Source organism: Benincasa hispida, chromosome 9 (genome assembly GCF_027475165.1).
Source record: "Benincasa hispida cultivar pf3 chromosome 9, pf3_genome.v1.1, whole genome shotgun sequence".
In the NCBI taxonomy this organism is placed as follows: Eukaryota; Viridiplantae; Streptophyta; class Magnoliopsida; order Cucurbitales; family Cucurbitaceae; genus Benincasa; species Benincasa hispida.
In genome coordinates, this window is record NC_143486.1 from 55,987,491 (window position 1) to 56,011,691 (window position 24,201).

At 41.1% G+C, this 24,201-nt stretch overlaps 2 pseudogenes; one reads left to right on the forward strand and one right to left on the reverse strand.

Annotated features, from left to right (window-relative positions):
* The first annotated feature begins 3,784 nt into the window (after positions 1-3,784).
* LOC150033936 (small nucleolar RNA R71) lies at positions 3,785-3,882 on the forward strand (annotated as a pseudogene).
* A 7,854-nt stretch (positions 3,883-11,736) lies between these two features.
* Positions 11,737-22,177, reverse strand: LOC150033937 (uncharacterized; annotated as a pseudogene).
* Between the last annotated feature and the right edge of the window lie 2,024 nt (positions 22,178-24,201).

Consider the following 24,201-nt stretch of genomic DNA (forward strand, 5'->3'; position numbering starts at 1 on the left):
CAGCGCAACTTCACCGTAAGACTTTGCATTGATCGTGCTCACAAACATTCGCTCAAGAAGAATCACCGCAACTTGGTCAGCGCAACATGGTGGGCGCATCTGGGTGAAAGGATAATTAAGAGTGATGGGACAGAAAGCTGATGACAGTTGGATCCAAATTAAGTTAACAACCGATAACGGTCACAAAGTACATTCAGCTTTATCTGTAACAATCATCCGACACATCAATCAGGAATTAAACCTGTCCCATCTGTACAAACGGGAGAGAGAAACTGCCTTTCACCATTGATGCCCTATAAATACCAAGTGCATTCTTCAGAAAAGGGGTTGATTAGTTCACAAATTCACCAGTGCTTCTGTTCATAGTTTTCTTTTCCATTTTACAACGAAGCAATAGAAGAGTGGTGGCGCTGGAGATCACCCAGGGCAGCTTGAGAGAGAACCTTGGGGCTTAAGAGCAGAGAGCGGGCCGAATCTCGCGAGAGCGAGAATATCTTTAGAGCACGAATAGAAATAGTGTAACCACCTGGCAACAAGAATTTGCTATCAGGCTCTTTACTATACTTACATTGTTATTTTGTACTTCATCTTATATCTATTGAATGGAAGTTCTATTTCTACATCTATTCACTCTCTTAATACACATGAGTAGCTAAACTAATTGAATGGGTTGAGAAGAACTAAGCTAACATGACCTAGGAAGTTCATTGCTTGCGACTGTCTTGTTTTATGCTGTGAAAAATATCCTTTAGAGTTACTCGAGAGAGAATCTAAAGAAAGAACCTAATGTCTCGAGAGCGCTAGGTTAGAATCTGGACTCGAAAAAGCAAGATTAGGCTTGCATAAACAAGAGGTAGGGACTTAGAGATAAGCTCTGTTTGTCAACTTGCATCGCATGTATCCTAGGAATGGGAATGATATTATGTGGTCACATATTTGTGTGAATGTCATGTTTTCATCGCATAAATAGAGATAGAGGTTTATGTGTAAACCCTGTAGAATTATCGCATATTTATCGCATGCGTTCTAGCCTTAGAAGCTGTAGCATTCACGTCGAAAGGTGGTTTACTATTGTATGCATGTCACATGATCGCAAAGCATGAACGCATTCTAGGGAGTGTTAGCCGAAACTTTTCTCAACCCGTTCACCACATATTAATCGTATTTCCTATTTACCAACTCTTTTCAAACTCTGCCGCATTCGTTATTTATTTCATCAACGCAAACAACAAACCCAATGATTTATTTATTTAACTGGTTACCGCAAGTCTTCATAAAAATCACCAACGCAACTATTTTCACAAGTCCCTGTGTTCGACCTTGGACTTACTAGGAACCTCAGAGGAACATACGCTTGAATTTCGTTGGGGAAACTTGAGTGCACATTGCAATCCATCAATGCATATCATCCATATTTTCATTCATAAAATAACGCATCAATACCCGACATAGCCATCCAAAAAGCAGTAAAAGTCATTTTCAGCTAGATGGTCTAGCATTTGATCAATGAACAGTAGGGGGAAACGATCTTTCTTTGTGGCCGCATTCAGCTTGTGGTAGTCCATGCAAATGCACCAATCAGTGACGATCCTTTGTGGTATTAGTTCATTGTTTTCGTTTGGGACTACTGTCATGCCACCCTTTTTCGGCACACACTGCACGGGGCTGACCCACGTGCTATCTGCTATAGGATAAATAATGCCTGCATCTAACCATTTAATGATCTCCTTTTTAATGACCTCTTTCATCATAGGGTTGAGCCTACGCTGATGTTCGATCGTTGCCTTATGGTCTTCTTCGAGATGAATGTGGTGCATACAGTACGCTGGGCTGATTCCTCGAATGTCGGTGAGCATCCAACAAATTGCTCGCACATGTTTCCTCATAATGCTCATCAACGCATTCTTCTAGTCTTCGTTGAGTTCAGAGGAAATAATTACTAGTAGCTTCTCGTTCTGCCTCAATTATGCATACTTTAAATGATTGGGCAAGGAATTTAATTCCAATGTTGGTGGTTCTACTAGGGACGGTTGCGTTGTTTTTCTTTCTTCTTTTTCTGTTGGCTCTTCTTCTTGGTTTGCGATCATCTTTTCTTCCTTGTTTGTTTTGTTATGATCGCATTACAGGCATGCATCCTCTTCTTCATTCTCTTTGTCAAACTTTTCTTCTTCAATCAAATTCTGGTCGTCGTCTGAGTCATGCAGGTCTTCTTCGTCAGGAAACTTCATGGCACAGATTATGTTGAACTTGAGCTTCTGTCCATTGATGCTAAAAGTGATCTTCCCTTTATGCACATCAATCTGGGCATGAGCTGTTGATAAAAATGGTCACCTCAGAATGATGGACACATCTTTATTGGTCTTGTAATCCAATATGATGAAGTCGGCTGGTAGGATAAATTTGTCAATGGTGATTAGCGCGTCCTTCACCTTCCCCTCTGGATGCACCAGAGATCTATCAGCCAGTTGGAGAGTCACGGTTGTGGGCACAAGTTGCCCCACATTCAACTGCTTAAAGATCGACAGAGGCATCAAATTGATGTTGGCTCCCAGGTCACACAAGGCTTGCCCGATGTACAGTCCTTCTATGGAGTAGGGTATAGTAAAGCTCCCAGGATCGCTCATCTTCGTTGGAATGATTGATTTCGAACTCTGTGTTAAAGACACCGTGGCAAACTTACCAGTGCCCCTCTTCTTGGTTACCATATCCTTCAAAAACATTGCGTAGGCAGGCATCTCCTCAATCGCTTCACTGACTGGAATATTAATATGTAATTGTTTTAACATAGACAGAAAGCGTTGGTATTTTACCTCTTCGTTCTTTTTCTTTCTTAGTCTCTTCGGGAAAGGTGGCAACTACACTCTCACGATCCCCTTCTCTGTTGGCTTTAAGGTCGATGCAACTTCTGGCTCTATTGCTTCTTTTTCTCCTTCTTCTTCTCGCGTCACCGCAATTTCAGGTTCCGCTTCAATGGGAGCAATCCGGCTAGGCTTCTTTTTTTCTCCCTCCATAGTTTTTCCACTTCGCAATGTCACAACCTGACATTACTCTTCACCTGATCTCCCCGGGTTACGTGGGAGTTTTGTTGAACTCGGTAGAGCCCCTTGCAGTCTGTTCTTTAGCTCACTTGCAATCTGGCCCAACTGTAATTCTAGATTGCGGATGGACGTAGCCTGACTTTGAATCACTGTTTCATTTTTCTCTATATATTGCTTCAATAGGCTTTCCAAGGAAGAAGATTGCGGTGGTTGCGAGCTATTGGCTTGATTGCTTGTCTGACCGTTATTGTGTGGGAAGAATCCAGGTGGCCCTTCTTTTTACGCTACAGGTTGGAAATTCTGCTGCTGTTTTTTCACCCGGGGTTGTAGGTATTCGAAAAGGGATTATTTTTCACAAAGTAAATAGACTGTGGATTCTGTGGGCATTTTTCCATTGCGTGCCCATCACCGCAAGTCGCACACCTTGTGATGTTTTGACTAATTGTGTTGACTTGTCCATTATGCGGTATTGGGCTTCTGATCGCAATTCCCTGAATTAAGTTCATCATTACGATCATCTGATTTTGTAATGAAGTAATAGCACCATTACTTGCATCGGTATCCTTGATTCTCAATCTCTGATCACTCTCTCTCCAATCCTCGTGGTTCTTAGAGATACGATCCAAGATGTTCTTAGCCTCGTCATACGTTTTGTCAAGCACACCACCAGCGGCTGCCGCATTGGCAACAATCTGCGAGGCGGAATTTAAACCATGATAAAAGATTCCATCTGAAGGCAGTCTGACAAACCATTGTGTGGACAGTCCCAGACCAACCTCTTAAACCTCGCCCAGGCATCGCTGAGAAATTCGTCCATGTCTTGTTCAAAATTTGTTATGAGTTTCCTTCATCTAGCGTTCTCAGTAGTTGGAAAATATTTCTTCAAGAACTACTCTACGACCTGTTCCCATGATGTGATTTCTTCTGATCGAGGGAATACGCCCATTTTCTTGCCTGATCAAAAAGAGAAAATGGGAACAACGTTAGTCAAACTCTTCGGTAGAGATGTTCGGGATCATAGAAGTATTGCAGATTTCGATAAAGCTATGGAGGTGGGCATGCGGGTCCTCGCCACGCCGTCCTTCGAATTGTCCTGCAGTCTAGATCATCTGCAGCATCACCGGTTTTATTTCGAATCAGCTTCCATCAAGGGCAGGCCTCATGATTCTTGGAGAGAAATCATAGAGGTTTGGTGATGCATAGTCCCTAATGGGTCTATTGCGATCGTTAGCCAGAAGGATTGGATTCGCCATGACGTTGTTTTCGTTTGGTGCTCCGTTTCCAGGTTGCTCTGCCATCTATTCTTTGTCTAACTGTTGTTGTTGGCGGTCTCTTAATCTCTTTCTGAACGTTCTCTCAATCTCCGAGTCGTAGTTCGCCAGAGATTGAGAGTCTACAAAGAATTTAGAAAAATTACTGTTAGCACACTATTTTTCCGAAGTCCCTGGCAACGGTGCCAAAAACTTGATGCGTGGTTTTATGATGTGGAAATGTGGATCAAATGCGATGATGAATATGTGTTGAGCACTCAAGTTTTCTCAGTGAAATCCAAGTGTAAACTCCACTGAGTTTCCATGGTCGAACTCAGAGACTTGGGAAAATAGGTTGTGGTGGTAATTTTTTAAGAAAACCTTACAGTAACGAAATAAATCAATAGTTGTTGAGGTTTGTTGTTTACGGTAATGAAAAATAAACAAATGCGATGGAGTTTGAAAAGAGTTGAATAAATGGAAGATGCGATGAGTATGCGGTGAACGGGTTGAGAAAAGTTTCAGCTAACACTTCCTAGGATGTGTTCATGCTATGCGATCATGCAACATGCATACAACAGTAAACCACCACTCGGCATGAATGCAACGACTTCTAAGGATAGAACGCATGCGATATATGCGATAAGTCTATTAGGATCTACACATAAGCCTTCATTCTTATTTATGCAATGACAAAATGACACACACACAAATAAGGTGACCACATAATATAATTCCTATCTCTAGGATGCATGCGATGTAGGTTGACAAACAGAGCTTATCTCTAAGTCCCTATCTCTTATTTATGCAGTTCGAATCTTGTTCTCTTGAGTCTAGATTCTAACCTAGCTCTTTCAAGTCTTAGGTTCTTTTTTCAGACTCTCTCTCGAGTAGCTCTAAAGGGATACTTGGCCCAGCATAACACAAGATAATCACAAGCAATGAACTTCCTAGGTCATGTTAGCTTAGTTCTTCTCAATCCATTCGACAAGTTTCGCTACTCATGCGTGCAAAGAGAGTGAATGGATGTAGAATAAGAACTTCCATTGTATAAATATAAAGATGAAGTACAAAACAGGATAGAATAAAGAGCCTGGTAGCAATCTCTTACTGCCCTGGCTTTTACACTATTTTTCTACTCGTGTTCAAAAGATAATCTCACTCTCGTGAGAGTCAGCCCACTCTCTGCTTCTACGCCTCAAGGTTCTCTCTCAAGTTTCCCTGAGCGATCTCTGGCATCTTTACTCTTCTCGTGCTCCGCCTTAAAATAAAAAAGGAAAAACTATGGACAAAGGCGTGCTGAGCTAACTGATCCGAACTTATGAATTTTCGAACTGGTGAACCCCTTTTCTGAAGGATGCCTCTGGTATTTATAAAGCTTCGGGGTGAAGGCGGCTTCTCTCTTATGATTGCTCAGATGAAATGGCTTTAATTCCCTGATTGATGTGCCAAATATTTGTCACCGAAAAGCTAAATGTACTTGTTATCGTTGCGGCTGTCAGCTTAATTCGGATTCGACCGTCATCAGCTTTCTGTCCTATCGCGATTAATTATCCCTTTTACCCAGATGCGCCCACCAAGTTGCACTGACCAAGTTGCGGCAATCCTTCTTGAGAAAATGTTTGCAAACACAATCACTGCAAAGCCTTGCGGTAATGCTGTGTGATAACTTGTAGAAATACAAGTTATTTATAATGCTTTATTTAGATATTGCGGTTAAAAGAGAGGAAAGTTGCGTCAATTGTATGGAAATGGGCTAAGAAATGCAAGAATTATAAATTGTCATCAATACACCCACTGACACCATTGCGATGGTAGAAAAGAATATTTCAAGTCTGTTTTTCAGGAAATCAAGTCACCGTATGCATTCATGGCTCAAGAAAAAAAGATTAATGCATCAATGTCGCATTGCGTCCATCATTCAGGAATGAATAGACGATTAACGCAATGACGGCGCATGCGACAATCAATCAAGAGCTTTGCGATCAACGTAACTTCAACCGCTTGCGGTAATAAAAAACAACACCGCATGTGGACAAATGATCGAAGATGCAAATGAACAAGGCAATCACGGAGGATTTCGACACATGTACAACTAACTGTTGTGCATTTTTGATGGATTGATTGCATAACAGAAGGAATATTGTTCCACCATTTTCGGAATTTCCATAACAATAAAGTGGGGACCACACGGCAGAGAGTCAGAGCATTCATCTATAAATAATCGGAGAAGATCCAGGAAGAAAACAGGTAAGGCCGAGAGGTGAGTCTCAAGGTAAATCATTCCAAATCCCCACCGTGAAGCTCTATACCCAGATCAACTCTACCAGTTGAGCAAGCCTGAGAGGGAAGCTCATCCTTCCATTCACTCCATACGCTAGCAAGCAATCTCTCCATCCAGATCTGTGTCAAGACATTGGCACTGTTCTGTATCTGTTTCTAACTCTTATTCATCAATTGTATTTCATCTTCTTAGTCTAAATCATTCACAACCATGTATCAGACACTTGATTTTATGATTAAATGTCATGATTAGTTTCATCTCCACATTTCTGTCTATTTCCGTTCCTCCATGAATCGCTTTCTCCATGATGTTTTCTTAATCCCTTGGTGATTAATATGAATTAAGCAAGTAATTTAATCTGTGTTAAAGAAAGAAGGATGTTTAGCTAAAGCATGCTAGACGACATCTTCACCTGTGAGAGCAGAAGTGAAGATGCCATTTTGATCTGTCGAGAGAAGGTTAGAAGAATGCGTTAACTAAAGCGAGAAGTACTTCTAGAGATGGAAGCAACCTTGTGTTCATTACATTTGTTCTTGTTTAACTTAAAACAATCCCTATGTTCGACCATGGATCACACCGAGAAACTTGCGGTGGAATTATACTTGGTTCCAATGCAAGGAAACTTGTGACAACACATAGTATACTACAAGATTCTCATAAATAACGCATATCTAGAAGTAGTATTGCATAAATAAAGTGTGTCTGAATAAGCATAACACAACATCCACATTCCATTTCCATTCCAAGTCATTGAGTTTATGGTAACATGAGCGTGTATGATCCATCATTCATCACCATCCATATGCCTATTTAGAAACACCGCATCTTAAGTGTTGTATGACATAATAAGATAAATTTTATGCTTACAAGTTTATGGCATCATCGCAATTTTTATGTCAAACACTATGCTCGACCAATGATTTCCCATGATCGAAATTTCTGCCTTGCGTCAATGCATATTTTGCATAAAAATACAAAAATCAACTGTTCCTATGCGATGAATGCATGCGACCGTAATATTATGAATTTGATGCTTTTTGGACGCAATCTAACATTTTTTATCAATGCAAGCCAACATTGTTTCAGAACTTAGCACTATGATAACGTGCATTTCTACCCGTTATCAGCAACCGAACTACCCTGAAGCACAACTATGCTAGATAAAATGATGAAGTGAAGCACACTCGTGCGTGCGGACGAATGAAGAAGAGCGTTGTGATAACTCTCGGATAAAGCTATTTTTATGTCTTTTATTTTGTTTGCTTGTTATGTTTTAAATAATTAAATATATATTCTCGTAGGAATTCGAGCAAATCATGCATCTCAAAGTGTATGTGCCGTTCAGGGATGATTTGGAACTATCGAAAGTGAAATCGAGTATCTGGAGCTTTAAAGGAGATAAATTATGAAATTTTCCCTGAAGGGAGCACATGGCTACCCTTACTGGTGGTGAGTATGTAGACATGGAATTCCAGAACTATTTGATAGAACATGAAAGTCAGTCTCAACTCACAGCCCCTGGCACACCTCAGCAAAACGGTATGGCAGAAAGGAGAAATAGAACTTTGTTGGACATGGTTCGTTCCATGATGAGTTACGCTAAGTTACCAAATTATTTTTGGGGACACGCAGTTGGGACTGCAGGTATATTTTGAACATGGTTCCCTTGAAAAGTGTTTCTGAAACACCTTACGAGCTCTGGAGAGAATGTAAAGGAAATTTGTATCACTTTAGGATTTGGGGTTGTCCAACACATGTGTTGGTGCATAATCCTAAAAAGTTGGAGAGAACGTAAAGGAAATTTATATCACATCAGGAAAAATTGGCTAAGTACAAAATTAGACATGTATGGGTGTTAGGTAACCTGAACGCATGAGGCTTTGTGTATGAGTGGCAAAGACTTTCAAAGAGTATGCAAGGTTGTATGGAATCTAAGGATAAGCTAGGTGTTGTAGTAGAGGCTTGGATGCATAGAATAAACCTCCATGATGCATAAATGTGAGGTTAAGCCATAGACATAAGATGCCATGAGTAACCTTTGAGTGGCTTTAAGTTGAGGCTTAACGGGTGGAAATTTGACTAAGTGTTGAAGCCTAGGACAATGATGCTTGATTTTATGATGTGGAAATGTGGATGATATGCAATGATGAGATTACATTGAGCACTCAAGTTTCCTCAGTGGAATCCAAGTGTAAACCCCACTGAGTTTCCTGGTAAGTCTAGGGTCGAACTCAGAGACTTGTGAAAACAAGTTGTGTTGGTAATTTTTAGGAAAACTTTGCGGTAACCAAATAAATAAATAGTTGTTAAGGTTATTTTTTGTGATGATAAAAAAAAATAACAAATGCGGCGGAGTTTGAAAAGAGTTGGTAAACGAAAGATATGATGAGTATGCGATGAACGGGTTGAGAAGCGTTTCGGTTAACACTTCCTAGGATGCTTTCATGCTTTGCGATCATGCAACATGCATACAATAATAAACCATCTCTCGATGCGAATGCTATGGCTTCTAATGCTAGAACACATGAGATATATGCGATAAGTCTATAGGACCTACACATAAGCCTCTATTCTTATTTATGAAATGACAGAATAACACACACAAATAAGGCAACCACATAATATCATTCCTATCTCTAGGATGCATGCGATACAGGTTGGAAAACAGAGCTTATCTCTGAGTCCCTATCTTTTGATTATGTAGTTCTAATCTTGCTTTCTCGAGTCTAGATTCTAACCTAGCTCTCTCAAGTCTTAGGTTCTTTCTTCAGACTCTCTCTCGAGTAGCTCTAAAGGGGTATTTGGCACAGCATAACACAAGATAATCGCAAGCAATGAACTCCTAGGTCATGTTAGCTTTGTTTTTCTCAACCGATTCGACTAGTTTAGCTACTCATGCGTACTAAGAGAGTGAACAGATGTAGAATAAGAACTTCCATTGTATAAATGTAAAGATGAAGTACAAAATAACAATGCAAGAATAGAATAAAGAGCCTAGTAGCAATCTCTTGCTACCCAGGCTTTTACATTGTTTTTCTACTTGTGTTCAAAAGATAATCTCGCTCTCGCGAGAGTTGGCCCGCTCTCTGCTTCTACGCCTCAAGGTTCTCTCTCGAGTTGCTCTGAGCGATCTCCAGCATCACCACTCTTCTCTTACTTCGCCTTAAAATGAAAGGAAAACTATGAACAAAGATGAGTGATCCAAACGTATGAATTTTTGAATTGGTGGAACGGTGAACCCCTTTTCTGAAGGATGCCATTGGTATTTATAGAACATCGAGGGTGAACGGTGGCTTCTCTTTCATGATTGCACAGATGGGATGGCTTTAATTCCATGACTGATGCGCCGAATATTTGTCACCGAAAAGATGAATGTACTTGTTATCGGATTCGACTGTCATCAGCTTTCTACCCCATTGCGATTAATTAGCCTTTCACCTAGATGTGCCCACCATGTTGCGCCGACCAAGTTGCGGCAATCCTTCTTGAGCAAATGTTTGCGAACACGATCACCAAAAAGCCTTGCGGTAATGTTGCACTCGACCAATGATTTCCTATGATTGCAATATCCACCTTGCATCATCGCATATTCTGCACAAAAATACGAAAATCATCTGTTCTAATGCGATGAACGCATGCAACTGCAATATTATGAATTTGATGCTTTTTGGACGCAATTTAACATGTTTTATCAACGCAATCCAACATTGTTTAAGAACTTAGCACTATGATAACATGCATTTCTGCCCGTTATCACACCCCCAAATTAAAACAATGCTTGTCCTCAAGCATAAGCTAAAGATTTCTTTTAGCAACTCAACCGCAATGTTCTTTTCCTAGATTTCCCAAGGATATTTCGTTCAAATCCTATATACCAAAATTTCCTTAAGTTTTATTCAAGTATCTTCTTAAAATATTTCTAAGACCTAGGGACTACGAGCTTAACCTTCAAAAGGATTTTACTAATTTTCGGAATATCGCATGATTTATTTCAAAAGGAAAATTTTCCACCGGGGTGTCAAATGATTTTATCCTTGCATATTTCTTGAAATTATTATTATTTTTTTCTGACCTTGTGCTAATCTAAGTGCCTTGCCTTCGTTCTGGCTTGCCCCCACGTATGTCATGCGGACATCCAACTACACGTAAGTGCCTTTCACAACTTAACTCTTATCAACACGGGTTTCCCATTACGTTGACAGTGGAGTTGTTATTCTCAAAAGTGCGCCCTTTGTAAATCTTCGCATTTTCATATGCGTTAATCCTCCATTCTTCTACCTCGACCAGTTATATTTTTCGTGCTTCTCCTGCTTTCTTCAAATCAAAGTTTAGCTTCTTTACCGCCCACAGTGTCTTATATTCTAGCTCCAAAGGTAAATGACATACCTTACCAAATACCAACGCATATGGGGACATACCTATTGGTGTTTTAAATGCAGTCCGGTATGCCCACAACGCATCGTCAAGCTTTGTTGCTCAATCTTTTCACGAAGGCCTTACTACCTTCTCAAGTATTAGCTTAATTTCTTGATTAGACACCTCGGCCTGACCATTCGTCTGCGGATGGTATGCGGTGGCCACTTTGCGGAGATTATTGTGTTTGTGCAGCAGCTCCTTGATATTATGGTTGACAAAGTGGGACCCTTTATCACTTTTCATGGCATATGGAGTGCCAAAATGAGTGAAAATATGTTTCTTCAAGAACTGGGAGACTACCGCCGCATCACTTGCGGCGCATGCCACTACCTCTACCCACTTGGAGACATAATCGATGACTAATAAAATGTAATGTTTACCATTCGAAGGAGGGAATGGTCCCATGAAATCAATACCCCATACGTCGAACAATTCAAGCTCCAAGATAGTGTTCATCGGCATGGCATGTTTCCATGAAATGTTACAGATTCGGCTCATCCCAATAATAATGTCTGCATTCATGTTGAGCTTCCTCTATTGGTGGTAGATGTAATCTTCAGGAAATTGCTCGCAAACCAAATAATTGACTATGTCTGCATACCAGGGCAATTCTTCAATATGGAACAGCTGCTCATCCGTGAACACCACACTCACCTCAGGCTCATTGTGGTCAACCTCAGGATTTTCTAGTCTAGACAAGTGATCCGCAACTTGGTTCTCCGTCCCCTTTTGATCAATTATTTCTATATCAAATTCTTGAAGGAGGAGAACCCATCTGATCAACTTTGGCTTTGCGTCCTTCTTTGTCATTAAGTACTTTATTGCCGAATGATCAATATGGATGAGTACCTTTGTTCCTAGCAGATATGCTCAAAATTTTTCCAACGTAAAAATTACCGTCAGAAGCTCTTTCTCTGTGGTGGTATAATTTGTCCGAGCAAGATTTAATGTTTTATTCGCATATGCGATGGGATGCAAGACTGTTTTTCTCTTTTGTGCCAAAGCTGCTCCCATCACATACCCGCTTGCATCGCACATTATTTCAAAGGGTAGTGTCCAATTAGATGCAATAAGTACGGGTGCGGTAATCAGCGCATTCTTCAAAACTCGACATGCGTTGAGGTAGTTGTTGTCAAAATCAAATTTTCTGTCAGCCTGTAACAACGCACTCAATGGTCATGCTATTTTGGAAAAATCTTTGACAAATCGTCTGTAGAATCCAGCGTGCCCCAAGAAGCTTCGTATAGCCTTCACGCTTGTTGGAGGTGGAAGTTTTTCGATTGCTTTGATTTTTTCTTTGTCCACCTTCAACCCATCCCGGGAAACCTTGTGCCCCAACACTATGCCCTCCTTCACCATGAAATGGCATTTTTCTCAGTTAAGCACCAAATTCGTCTCTTCGCATCTCTTCAGTATCTTTTCCAAGTTGGCTAGAGAGACTTCATAAGTGTTCCCATAATCAAAGAAGTCTTCCATAAAGATTTCAACAGAGTCCTCGAGATAATCTGAAAAGATGGCCATCATGCACCTTTAGAACGTGCTTGGCACATTGCAGAGGCCAAATGGCATTTGACAAAAAGAAAAGATCCCATATGGGCAGGTGAATGTGGTCTTGTCTTGGTCTTTTGGAGTTATCATAATCTGGTTGTACCTGGCATAACCATCATGAAAGCAATAAAACTCATTTCCAGCTAGTCAGTCTAGTATTTGGTCAATGAATGGCAGAGGGAAATGATCTTTCTTTGTGGCCGCATTCAGCTTGCGGTAGTCCATGCAAATGCGCCACCTAGTGATGGTCCTTTGCGGTATTAATTCATTGTTTTCATTTGGGACTACTGTCATGCCGCCCTTTTTGGCACACACTGCACGGGGCTTACCCACGTGCTATCTTCTATAGGATAGATAATGCCTGTATCTAACCATTTAATGATCTTCTTTTTGACGACCTCTTTCATCACAGGATTGAGTCTGCGCTGATGTTCGATCGTTGCTTTATGGTCCTCTTCAAGACGAATGCGGTGCATATAGTATGCTGGGCTAATTCCTCTAATGTCGGCGAGCGTCCAGCCAATTGGTCGCACATGTTTCCTTAGAATGCTCATCAACGCATTCTCCTGGTCTTCGTTGAGCTCAGAGGAAATGATAACTGGCAGCTTCTCGTTCTGCCCCAAAAATGCATACTTTAAATGATTCGGTAGAGTCTTTAATTCCAGTGTTGGTGGTTCTACTAGGGATGGTTGCGTTGTTTTTCTTTCTTCTTTTTCTGTTGACTCTTCTTCTTGGTCTACGATTATTTCTTCTTCCTTGCTTGTTTTTGTTATGATCGCATTATAGGCAACAACGGATACGCTGGCATCCTCTTCTTCATTTTCTTCATCAAACTTTTCTTCTTGAATCAAATTCTGGTCGTCATCTGAGTCATGCAGGTCTTTTTCATCCGAAAACTTCATGGCACGAATTATGTTAAACTTGAGCTTCTGTCCATTGATACTCAAAGTGATTTGCCCTTTATGCACATCAATTTGAGCACGACCTATTGATAAAAATGGTCACCCCAGAATGATGGGCACATCTTTGTCGGCCTTGTAGTCCAAAATGATGAAGTCGGCTGGTAGGATAAATTTGTCAATGGTTATCAGCATGTCCTTCACATTTCCCTCTAGATGCACCAGAGATCTATCGGCCAGTTGGAGAGTCAACGTTGTGGGCACAAGTTGCCCCACATTCAGCTGCCTAAAGATTGACAGAGGCATCAAATTTATGTTGGCTCCTAGGTCACACAGGGCTTGCCCGATGTACAGTCCTCCTATGCAGTTAGTAAAGCTCCTAGGATCACTCATCTTTGGTGGAATGATTGATTTTCAACTTTGAGTTAGCGCCACCATGGCAAACTTACCAACTCCCCTCTTCTTGGTTACCATATCCTTTAGAAACTTTGCGTAGGCAGGCATTTCCTCAATCGCTTCACTGAATGGAATATTAATATGTAATTATTTTAACATAGACAGAAAGCGTTGGTATTGTACCTCTTCGTTCTTTTTCTTTCTTAGTCTCTGTGGGAAAGAGGGTAACTATACTTTCACAGTTTCTGTCTCAGTCGGCTTTGAAGTCGACACAACCTTTCGTTCTACTACTTCTTTTTCTTCTTCTTCTTCTTGCGTCACTGCAATTTCAGATTCTTCTGCAATGGGAGCTATCCGACTAAGCTCCTTCTTTTCTCCCTCCATAGTCTTATCACTTCGCAATGTCACAACCTGACATTGCTCTTTACCTGATCCCCCCGGGTTGCGTGGGAGTTCTGTTGAACTCAGCAGAGCCCTTTGCGGTCTACTCTTTAGCTCACTCGCAATCTGGTCCATCTGTAATTCTAGATTGCAGATGGACGTAGCCTGACTTTGAAACACAGCTTTGTTTTTCTCTATGTATTGCTTCAATAGGCTTTCCAAGGAAGATGATTGTGGTGGTTGTGAGCTACTTGCTTGATTGTTTGTCTGACTGTTATTGCGTGGGAAGAATCCTGGTGGCCTTTATTTTTGCGCCACGAGTTGGAAATTCTGTTGTTCATTCTTCCAAGCAAAATTGGGGTGGTTTCTCTACCCGGGGTTGTAGGTATTCAAAAAGGGATTATTTCTCACAAAGTAAATGGATTGTGGATTTTGCGGGCAATCTTCCATCACGTGCCCATCATCGCAAGTCGTACACCTTGCGGTGTTTTGACTGATTGCATTGATTTGCCTATTTTGCGGTGTTGGACTGCTGATCGCAATTCCCTGGATTAAGTTCATCATTGCGGTCATTTGATTTTGAAGTGAAGAAATAGCACCATTACTTGCGTTATTGTCTTTGATTCTCAATCTCTGGTCACTCTCTTCCAATCTTCATAGTTCTTACAGATGCGATCTAAGTATTCTTCGCCTCGTCATACGTTTTATCAAGCAGACCACCAGCAGCTACCGCATTAGCAGCGGTCTGCAAAGCGGGATTCAAATCACGATAAAAAATGTCCATCTGAAGGTAGTCAGGCAAACCATTGTGTGGAAAATCCCTGACCAACCTTTTAAACCTCGCACAGGCATCGCTGAGCGATTCGTCCATGTCTTGTTCAAAATTTGTAATTAGTTTCCTTCGTATGGAATTCTCAGTAAGTGGAAAGTATTTCTTCATAAACTTCTCCACGACCTGTTCCCATGAAATGATATCTCCTGGTTCGAGAGAATACGCCTATTTCCTAGCCTGATCACAGAGAGAAAATGGGAACAAAGGTAGTCGAACTTCTTAGGCAGAGATGTTTGGGAACACAAAAGTATTGCAGATTTCAATAAAGCTTCGGAGGTGGGCATGCGGGTCTTCGCCATGCCTTCCTCCGAATTGTCCTGCAGTTTGGATCATCTACAGCATCACCGGCTTCATTTCAAATTTTCTTCCATCGAGGGCAAGCCTCATGATTCATGGAGAGAAATCATAGAGATTTGGTGATGCATAGTGCCTGATGGGTCTATTGCAATCGTTTGCCAGTAGGATTGGATTCGCCATGACATTGTTATCATTTGGTGCTCCGTTTCCAGGCTGCTCCGCCATCTCTTCTTTATCTGATTGTGGTTGCTGTTGGCGGTCTCTCATTCTCCGTCTAAATGTTCTCTCAATCTTCGGGTTGTAATTCGTCAGAGATTGAGAGTCTACAAAGAAACAAGAAAAATTACAGTTAGCACACTATTTTGCCAAAGTCCCCAACAACGGCGCCAAAAACTTGATGCTTGAGTTTATGATGTGGAAATGTGAATGATATACGATGATGAGATTGTGTTGAACACTCAAGTTTCCTCAACGGAATCCAAGTGTAAACCCCACTGAGTTTCCTGGTAAGTTCAGGGTCAAACTCAGGGATTTGTGAAAACAAGTTGGGTTAGTAATTTTTAGGAAACCTTTGCGATAACCAAATAAATAAATAGTTGTTGAGGTTGTTAGTTGTGTTGATAAAAAAATAACAAACGTGGTGGAGTTTGAAAAGAGTTGGTAAACGGAAGATACGATGAATATGCGGTGAACGGTGCTAACACTTCCTAGGGGTCATGAGAAGGGTTTTGGCTAACACTTCCTAGGATACTTTCATGCTTTGCAATCATGCAACACGCATATAATAGTAAACCATCTCTAGATGCGAATGCTACGGCTTCTAATGCTAGAATGCATGCAATATATGCAATAAGTCTATAGAACCTACACATAAGCCTCTATTCTTATTTATGCGATGAAAGAATAACACACACAAATAAGACAACCACATAATATCATTCCTATCTCTAGGATGCATGCGATGCAGGTTGGCAAACAGAGCTTATCTCTAAGTCCCTATCTCTTAATTATGCAGTTCTAATATTGCTCTCTCGAGTCTAAGGTTCTTTCTTCAGACTCTCTCTCGAGTAGCTCTAAAGGGGTATTTGGCACAGCATAACACAAGATAATCGCAAGCAATGAACTCCTAGGTCATGTTAGCTTTGTTTTTCTCAACCGATTCGACTAGTTTAGCTACTCATGCGTACTAAGAGAGTGAACAGATGTAGAATAAGAACTTCCATTGTATAAATGTAAAGATGAAGTACAAAACAACAATGCAAGAATAGAATAAAGAGCCTAGTAGCAATCTCTTGCTACCCAGGCTTTTACATTGTTTTTCTACTTGTGTTCAAAAGATAATCTCGCTATTGCGAGAGTTAGCCCGCTCTCTGCTTCTACGCCTCAAGGTTCTCTCTCGAGTTGCTCTGAGCGATCTCCAGCATCACCACTCTTCTCTTACTTCGCCTTAAAATGAAAGGAAAACTATGAACAAAGACGAGTGATCCGAATGTATGAATTTTCGAACTGGTGGAACGGTGAACCCCTTTTTTGAAGGATGCCCTTGGTATTTAAAGAACATCGAGGGTGAACGGTGGCTTCTCTCTCATGATTGAACAGATGGGATGGCTTTAATTCCTTGACTGATGCGCCGAATATTTGTCACCGAAAAGATGAATGTACTTGTTATCGGATTCGACTGTCATCAGCTTTCTGTCCCATTGTGATTAATTAGCCTTTCACCCAGATGCGCCCACCATGTTGCTCCGACCAAGTTGCGGCAATCCTTCTGGAGGAAATGTTTGCGAACACGATCACCGCAAAGCCTTGCGGTAATGCAGCGCTCGACCAATGATTTCTTATGATCACAATTTTTGCCTTGCATCATCGCATATTCTGCACAAAAATACAAAAATCAACTGTTCTAATGCGATGAACGCATGTGACCGCAATATTATGAATTTGATGCTTTTTGGACATAATTTAACATGTTTTATCAATGCAATCCAGCATTGTTTAGGAAATTAGCAATATGATATCGTGCATTTCTGCCCGTTATCAGACAACCATGCGTTGAGGCTTGTGAAGCATGGGCGCATGACTATGCGTTGGTCTTCACATTGAAGGGTGTCATGTTGGCTAAGAGGTGGACGCACGAAGGACTATGTGTTGGTATAGGATGTGCAGCCAAGACACAAAGCATTGAGTCAAACTATGGTGGATGTATGTTGACCGAGCGTGGGCATGAGGTAGGCGTTGGCGTGACAAAAGGCTACTCATGCATTGGAATGATAAGGGGCTGCATGAGCAAGTGGCAAGGAAGGATCTTTTAGTGATGGGGAAGGTGTAGGCATGAGCAAGGATGTATGCAGTTGTGCACAAGCATGGGCGATTAGATGTGCTCCCGGACGGTCGCATACTTGCGAGGCTGCACGATAGCGCTAGACAATGGGTGCAAGCACTAGACGATGGGCATGAGCAGTAGACGATGAGCAAGAGCGTGAGCGCTAGACGATGAGCGACAGCAAGAGGGCTAGACGATAAGCTATGCGATGGGCACAAAGCTAGACAATTGAGCTGGGCGTGCATTGAGGCAGCTAGACGATGAGCTATGCGATGAGCACAAGAGCTACACGATGAAACTATACGATGGGCCAAGCCATAATGGGCACATAGTGTAGTGTCCATCTGTGATGGGGCTTGCGACACACAACGCTTGCAAGGTTGATGTGTTGGTCTTGTACACTCAGCTGTGGATGTTTGTAGACAGCAAGGGCATACTTGCGTTAGTCATAAGACATGCACTAGCAAGAAGCTATGCGAGGGCAAGGCAAGCCTCGGGCCTTGCAGGTGCTTTGCGACAATCTATAGTGTATGCGTTATTCATAAGGCTAGGCGAGAATGCGGTCTTATGGACTAAGCATTTGCCTTGAGAAAGCTGGTAGAACGCATGTGGCTGGTGGATGTAAGAAGCATGTTGGGCGCATAGAGCTACTGGTTAAGAGTTATGGCCGAGAATAGAGGTTGCGTTGGACTTAACCATGCATTGATAAGGCTTAGTTATGCATTGATGATGTGCGATGCACTAAGGCTGAACAATGCGCCAAAGACATCCGAGAGCATGTGGGCACATATGACAAGGTTAGCGCGGGTGACACATGGGGTGACATTGTTGAATGCATGCGCCAAGAATTATGACTTGCGGAAATGAAGGGCATGCGGTGATGAGAGAGCTATAAGCTGATGAACTTAACCGGATATGTGGAAATCAAAAAGATATCTGAAGTCCATGCAATTTGAGCTGGGCGAAGGAGAAGACATGCAAACTTTTTTGGATGAAGAAGAAGCAGGCACTTCAAGCTGGTGGCAACAAAAGAGGGCATTGGCAGCCTGAGTAGTGGACGCCTGGGCATGCAGGGAGCATGAGGTGTCAACACCAGGTGAAGTGGGAATGCCTATAAATAGAGCCGAAGACTTCACTTCATTTCACAAAAACATTTCAACTACAAGAATCACTTAAAAGGAGAGGTTGAGAGCATTTTGGAGGGAACCTTGCGTTGATCAAAGTAAAGGACGTAGGGGCTGTGCAGGCTGTGCAGACAGACAACAACACTAAGTTCAGACGACGTGTTCTCCAAAACTACTTGTGCAAATCAAGTGATTCTTGAACCAAAATCTTTTAAATTGAATGTCGTTTCTGTATGAGGGATTCTATGAGAAAATTTTAAGTGTAAGGCTATCAAAATTGTAGGAAACCAAGAGGTGTTCATAGGAAAAGAGACAGCTGGGCCAAGTGGAAAAAACTTGAGACTCCAAAGTCTCGAGAGGGAATTTCAGGGCCAAAATTTAAGCTAGCTAATGAATTTCTAAACATATTTGTAGAAGGAAGTGTCTTGAGATATGGTTCGGAATAATGAGAAGTCTAAGCTCCAAAATAAATCTGAAATAGGGTTCAACAGAAGACCAGGGGAAGTCGGGTGAACTGGGAGGGAAGAGCAATCCTAACAGATCACTGTGAGTGGTTTCTTATTTTAGTCTTTTAACATATTTTGAGTTATATGCTAATGTTTTGAATGAATGCTTGTCACCTTGATGGAATCTCACGAGATGGTTAGGGGACTGAGAAGTCTAGTTCCTGAGCCTGTGGGAGGAACCTTGCATGGGATGGTTAAAGGGCCGACGGGCCTAGCTTTTGAGACCATAAGAGGGGGATTTATGTGTACATAGGGTTATGAATGGTTTAAATGTGAAATGTCAACTATCTATCGTGTGTGCAGGTAGGGTTGTGAAAGGCTTCATTCAGGATGGAGGTTTGCATAATGACCTTATATTATGATATGTCGAGATGCTTATAAGTTTAAATAGACTTATAAAACTACGATTCCACTCACTCGACTTCAAAGCTCACGTTTTATTTTCATATCTTTCTTGCAGGTAGCAGAAGAGTCCAGGTTGCGGGAAGTGGTCAAGATCTGCCACAAGTTAGATCATTACTAGAATATAGTTTGTAGTCAAGATGGGACTACTGTTGTAAAACTTATTTAAAATGTGTAAACTGGTTTCCTAAATAAGTTGCATTTCTAGTTATTTTCTTTAAGTTTTCTGCTATGAAATTAATTGTTTTAAAAGAAAACTAGCAAAAGTTGTCAATGGATGTCATGAAAGAGCGATATATGTTGTCTTCACTCCTCCTTTTGGATAAGATGTAAACCCAGGAGGGGGTGTGACATTTAGTGATTGGATCACAAACCAACTTTTTATTAGAGGATTAGTGGAACTTAAGGAGCAAGATGTAATTTTGGGGGTAAAACAACATAATGACCAAGCCATTATTACGAACAACCTGTGAAGGGTCGACTTACTGATTATTGTTAAATCAAGTGGACACAAATACATCTATAGTGAAGAGAGTGCAACTATCGAGCTATAGTGGTGTGACTCGGTAGTTAACGAATATTAATTAATTCGATCTAAAGTGATTTTAGCCAGATATCTCAAATCTTTGGAGCTCATGATTTGTAGGTCCATAAGGTCCCTCTACTAGCTCGTAAAACATGAACACCTTGGATTAGTAAATTGATAGAATTTGAAATGATTTAAATTTGAACTGTTCAAATTGAATTTCAATTTGAAATGTTCAAAATTGATTTTAAGGTTTTTCAATGTGAAGTGTTCAAATTGTAATTAGGGTTTGCATGATTATATTCAATATAACTAACGTTTAATTTATCGAAATTAAACGAAATTGGAGAGTATATAATATTTAAATATTGATTACATGAATATGATTCATGTTTAAAATTAGGTGTTTTATTAATTTAATATTTAATATTAAATTATTATTTAATTAATTGCCCAATCTTTTCATGAAGGTTTTACCACATTCTCTAATATCAGCTTGATTTCCCTGTTGGACACTTCAACTTGACCATTTGTTTGTGGATGGTATGCGGTGGTCACTTTATGGAGGATATTATATTTGAGCAGAAAATTGTTGATGATGTGATTAACAAAGTGAAAGCCTTCATCACTTATTATGGCATGTGAAGTGCTAAAACGAGTGAAAATATTTTTCTTTTAGAACTTAGAGACTACCGCCACATCGTTTGCGACGCACGATACCGCTTCTACCCATTTGGAAACGTAGTCGACGGCCAATAGAATGTATTTGTGACTATTTGATGGTGAAAATGGTCCCATGAAGTCTATGCCTCAGATGTCGATTAATTCCAATTCTAAGATGATGTTCATGGGCATCGCATGCTTCCATGAAATGTTTCCCGTATACTGGCACCGATCACATTTCATTGTAGAGTCTCTTGCGTCTTTAAATAAAGTTGGCCAAAAATGTCCACTTTGTAGCAGATTTGTTGCTGTATGTTGGCCTCCAAAGTGTCCTCCATATGGCGAGTCATGGCATTGTGATATTATGCATTGGTGAGCAGCGTTTGGTACGCACAGGCGCAAAATCTGGTCTGATTCCCTCTTATAAAGATTTGGCTCGTCCCAATAATATGATCTACATTCATGTCTGGGCCGCCTCTTCTGGTAGGCTGTGGAGTCCTCAGGGAATTGTTCGCCAACCAGAAAATTGACCACGTCCGCATACCTAATTCCTCAATTTTAAATAGCTGCTCGTCTGGGAAAGTTGTGTTCACCTCTGACTGGTTGCGGTTGACTTTTGGATTTTCTAATCTTGATAAATGATCCGCAACCTGGTTCTTCGTCCCTTACGATCAATGATTTCCATGTTGAATTCTTGGAGGAGGAGAACCCATCGAATCAGTCTCGGCTTTGCGTCTTTCTTTATCATTAAGTATTTGATTGCCAAGTGGTTAGTGTGAACGATCACCTTGGATCCCAGCAAGTATGAATTTTTCCAATGCAAATATCACTGCAAGCAATTATTTTTCTATGGTAGTGTAATTTATTTGAGCAGGGTTCAAGGTTCTACTCGCATATGCGATGGGGTGAAGCATTGTTTTCTTCTTTTGCACCAGCACTGCCCCCATCGCATAACCGCTTACGTCACACATTAATTCAAAGGGCTGTGTCCATTCTAGTAAGATCAACACAGGTACAGTTATTAATGCGTTCTTCAGTATCTTGAATGCATTGAGGCATTGGTCATCAAAGTCAAATGCTCTTTCTGCCTCAATCAACGCACTCAATGGTCGTGCAATCTTTGAAAAGTCTTTCACAAAACGTCGATAAAAGCCTGCATGGCCTAAGAAGCTCTTAACAGCCTTCACATTTTTCGGAAGTGGGAGCTTTTCAATCGCCTCAATCTTCGCCTTGTCCACCTCCAGCTCATCCTTAGAGACTTTGTGCCCAAGCACAATACGTTCCTTCAACATGAAGTGGAATTTCTCCTAGTTCAGCACAAGGTTCATCTCTTCACATCTCTTTAGTATCTTCTCTAGATTGTTGAGACAGACTTTATATGTTTACCCATACACCGAGAAGTCATCCATGAAAATTTCTACAGAATCTTCAAGATACTTAGAAAAGATGGCCATCATACACCTCTGGAATGTGCTCGGCGCATTGCATAGGCCGAACGACATGCGTCGAAACGAAAATGTTCCATAAAGGCAGGTGAATGTGGTTTTCTCTTGATCTTCATGAGCAATTATGATTTGGTTATAGTCGGCATATCTATCCAAGAAGCAGTAGTAATCATTTCCTACTAGGCGGTCTAGCATCTGGTCGATAAAAGGTAAAGGAAATAATCCTTCTTTTTCGCCGCATTCAGTTTGTGGTAGTCCATGCAAATTTGCCAGCCAGTGACAATCCTCATTGGTATCAGTTCATTATTTGCATTTGGGACTACCATCATCCCTCCTTTCTTCGGCACACATTGTCTAACCATTTGATTATTTTTTTCTTCACGAGCACCTTCATCGCAGGGTTGAGTCTGCGTTGATGTTCGATTGATCCTTTCTGATTGTCCTCGAGTCATATCCTAATGTATGCAATATGCAGGGTTGATTCCTCTAATGTTTGCTATTGTCCAACCAATTGCTTTTATGTACTTTCTCAGGATGCTCAGCAGCGCATTTTCTTGATCTTCTTGAAGTGTAGTGCAAATGATTACTGGTAGCGTTTCATTCTGCCCCATAAAAGCATACTTCAGGTGATTTGCCAAGGTTTTCAGCTCTACTGTCGGTGGTTGTTCCAAGGATGGTTTTTGTGTTTTTCTTTCTTCATTTGTTGTCAGTTTTTCTTCTTTGGTTAATGTTTCTATGATCGCATTGCAGGCTATTATGGATGCGGTCGCATCCTCTCTTTCATCTACATCTTCAGACTTTTCTTCTTCATATAAATTGGGTTCATCATCGGACTCAGTGACGTCTTCTTCTTCCGGGTATCTCATGGCTCTGATAATATCAAACTTTTGTCCATTCACGCTCAGTGTGATCTCTCCCTTGTACACATCAATCTGAGCATGACCAATGGATAAAAATGGTCGTCCTAGAATGATGGGTACATCCTTGTCCGCTTCATAATCAAGGATGATGAAGTCTACCGGTAGGATAAATTTGTCAATCATGACCAGGACATCCTTCACCTTTCATTTTAGATGCATAAGGGACCTGTCAGCTAACTGGAAAGTCACCCTCGTGGGCGCCAGCTACTTAAAAATTGAGAGGGCCATTAAGTTGATGCTGGCCCCAAGATTGCAAAGCGCTTGACCAATGTATAACCCGCCTATTGAGCAGTGTATTGTGAAACTTCCAGGGTCGCGCATTTTCGGTGGAATAATGGTTTTTGCTCTTTGCGTTAATGCCACCGTTGCGAACTTACCAGTGCTTCTTTTATTTGTCACCATGTCCTTCAGAAACCTCACATACTTTGTCATCTGTTTAATCGCTTCAGTGAAAAGGATGTTGATATGCACAAGCACTGATACTGCACTTCATCATTTTTCTTCTTTTTAAGTCTTTGGGGGAATGGTGGCAGCTATATTTTCATAGTTCCCTGTTCTTTTGGCTTCGAAGTGGATGCAATCTCCGGTTCTATCGTCTCCTGTTCTTCTATTTCTTCTTGAGTCAACGGGGTCTGTGGTTCCATCACAATTGAAGTAGTTCGACTGGGCTCCTTCTTCTCCTCCGCCACTGTCTTTCTGCTTTGCAACATTACAACTTAACATTACTCCTTTCTCGTACTCCCTGGGTTGTGCAGGAGCTCTTTTGAACTCGGCAGTGCCCCCGGTCTAATTTTGAGTTCGCTTGCAATCTGTCCTATCTGAATTTCAAGATTGCGGCTGGACGTCGCTTGATTCTAAAGCACTCTTTCATTCTTCTCAATATAATGTTTCAGTAAGCTCTCTAAAGATGAAGATTGTGGCACCTGCGAACTACTAGCTTGATTTTTCGTT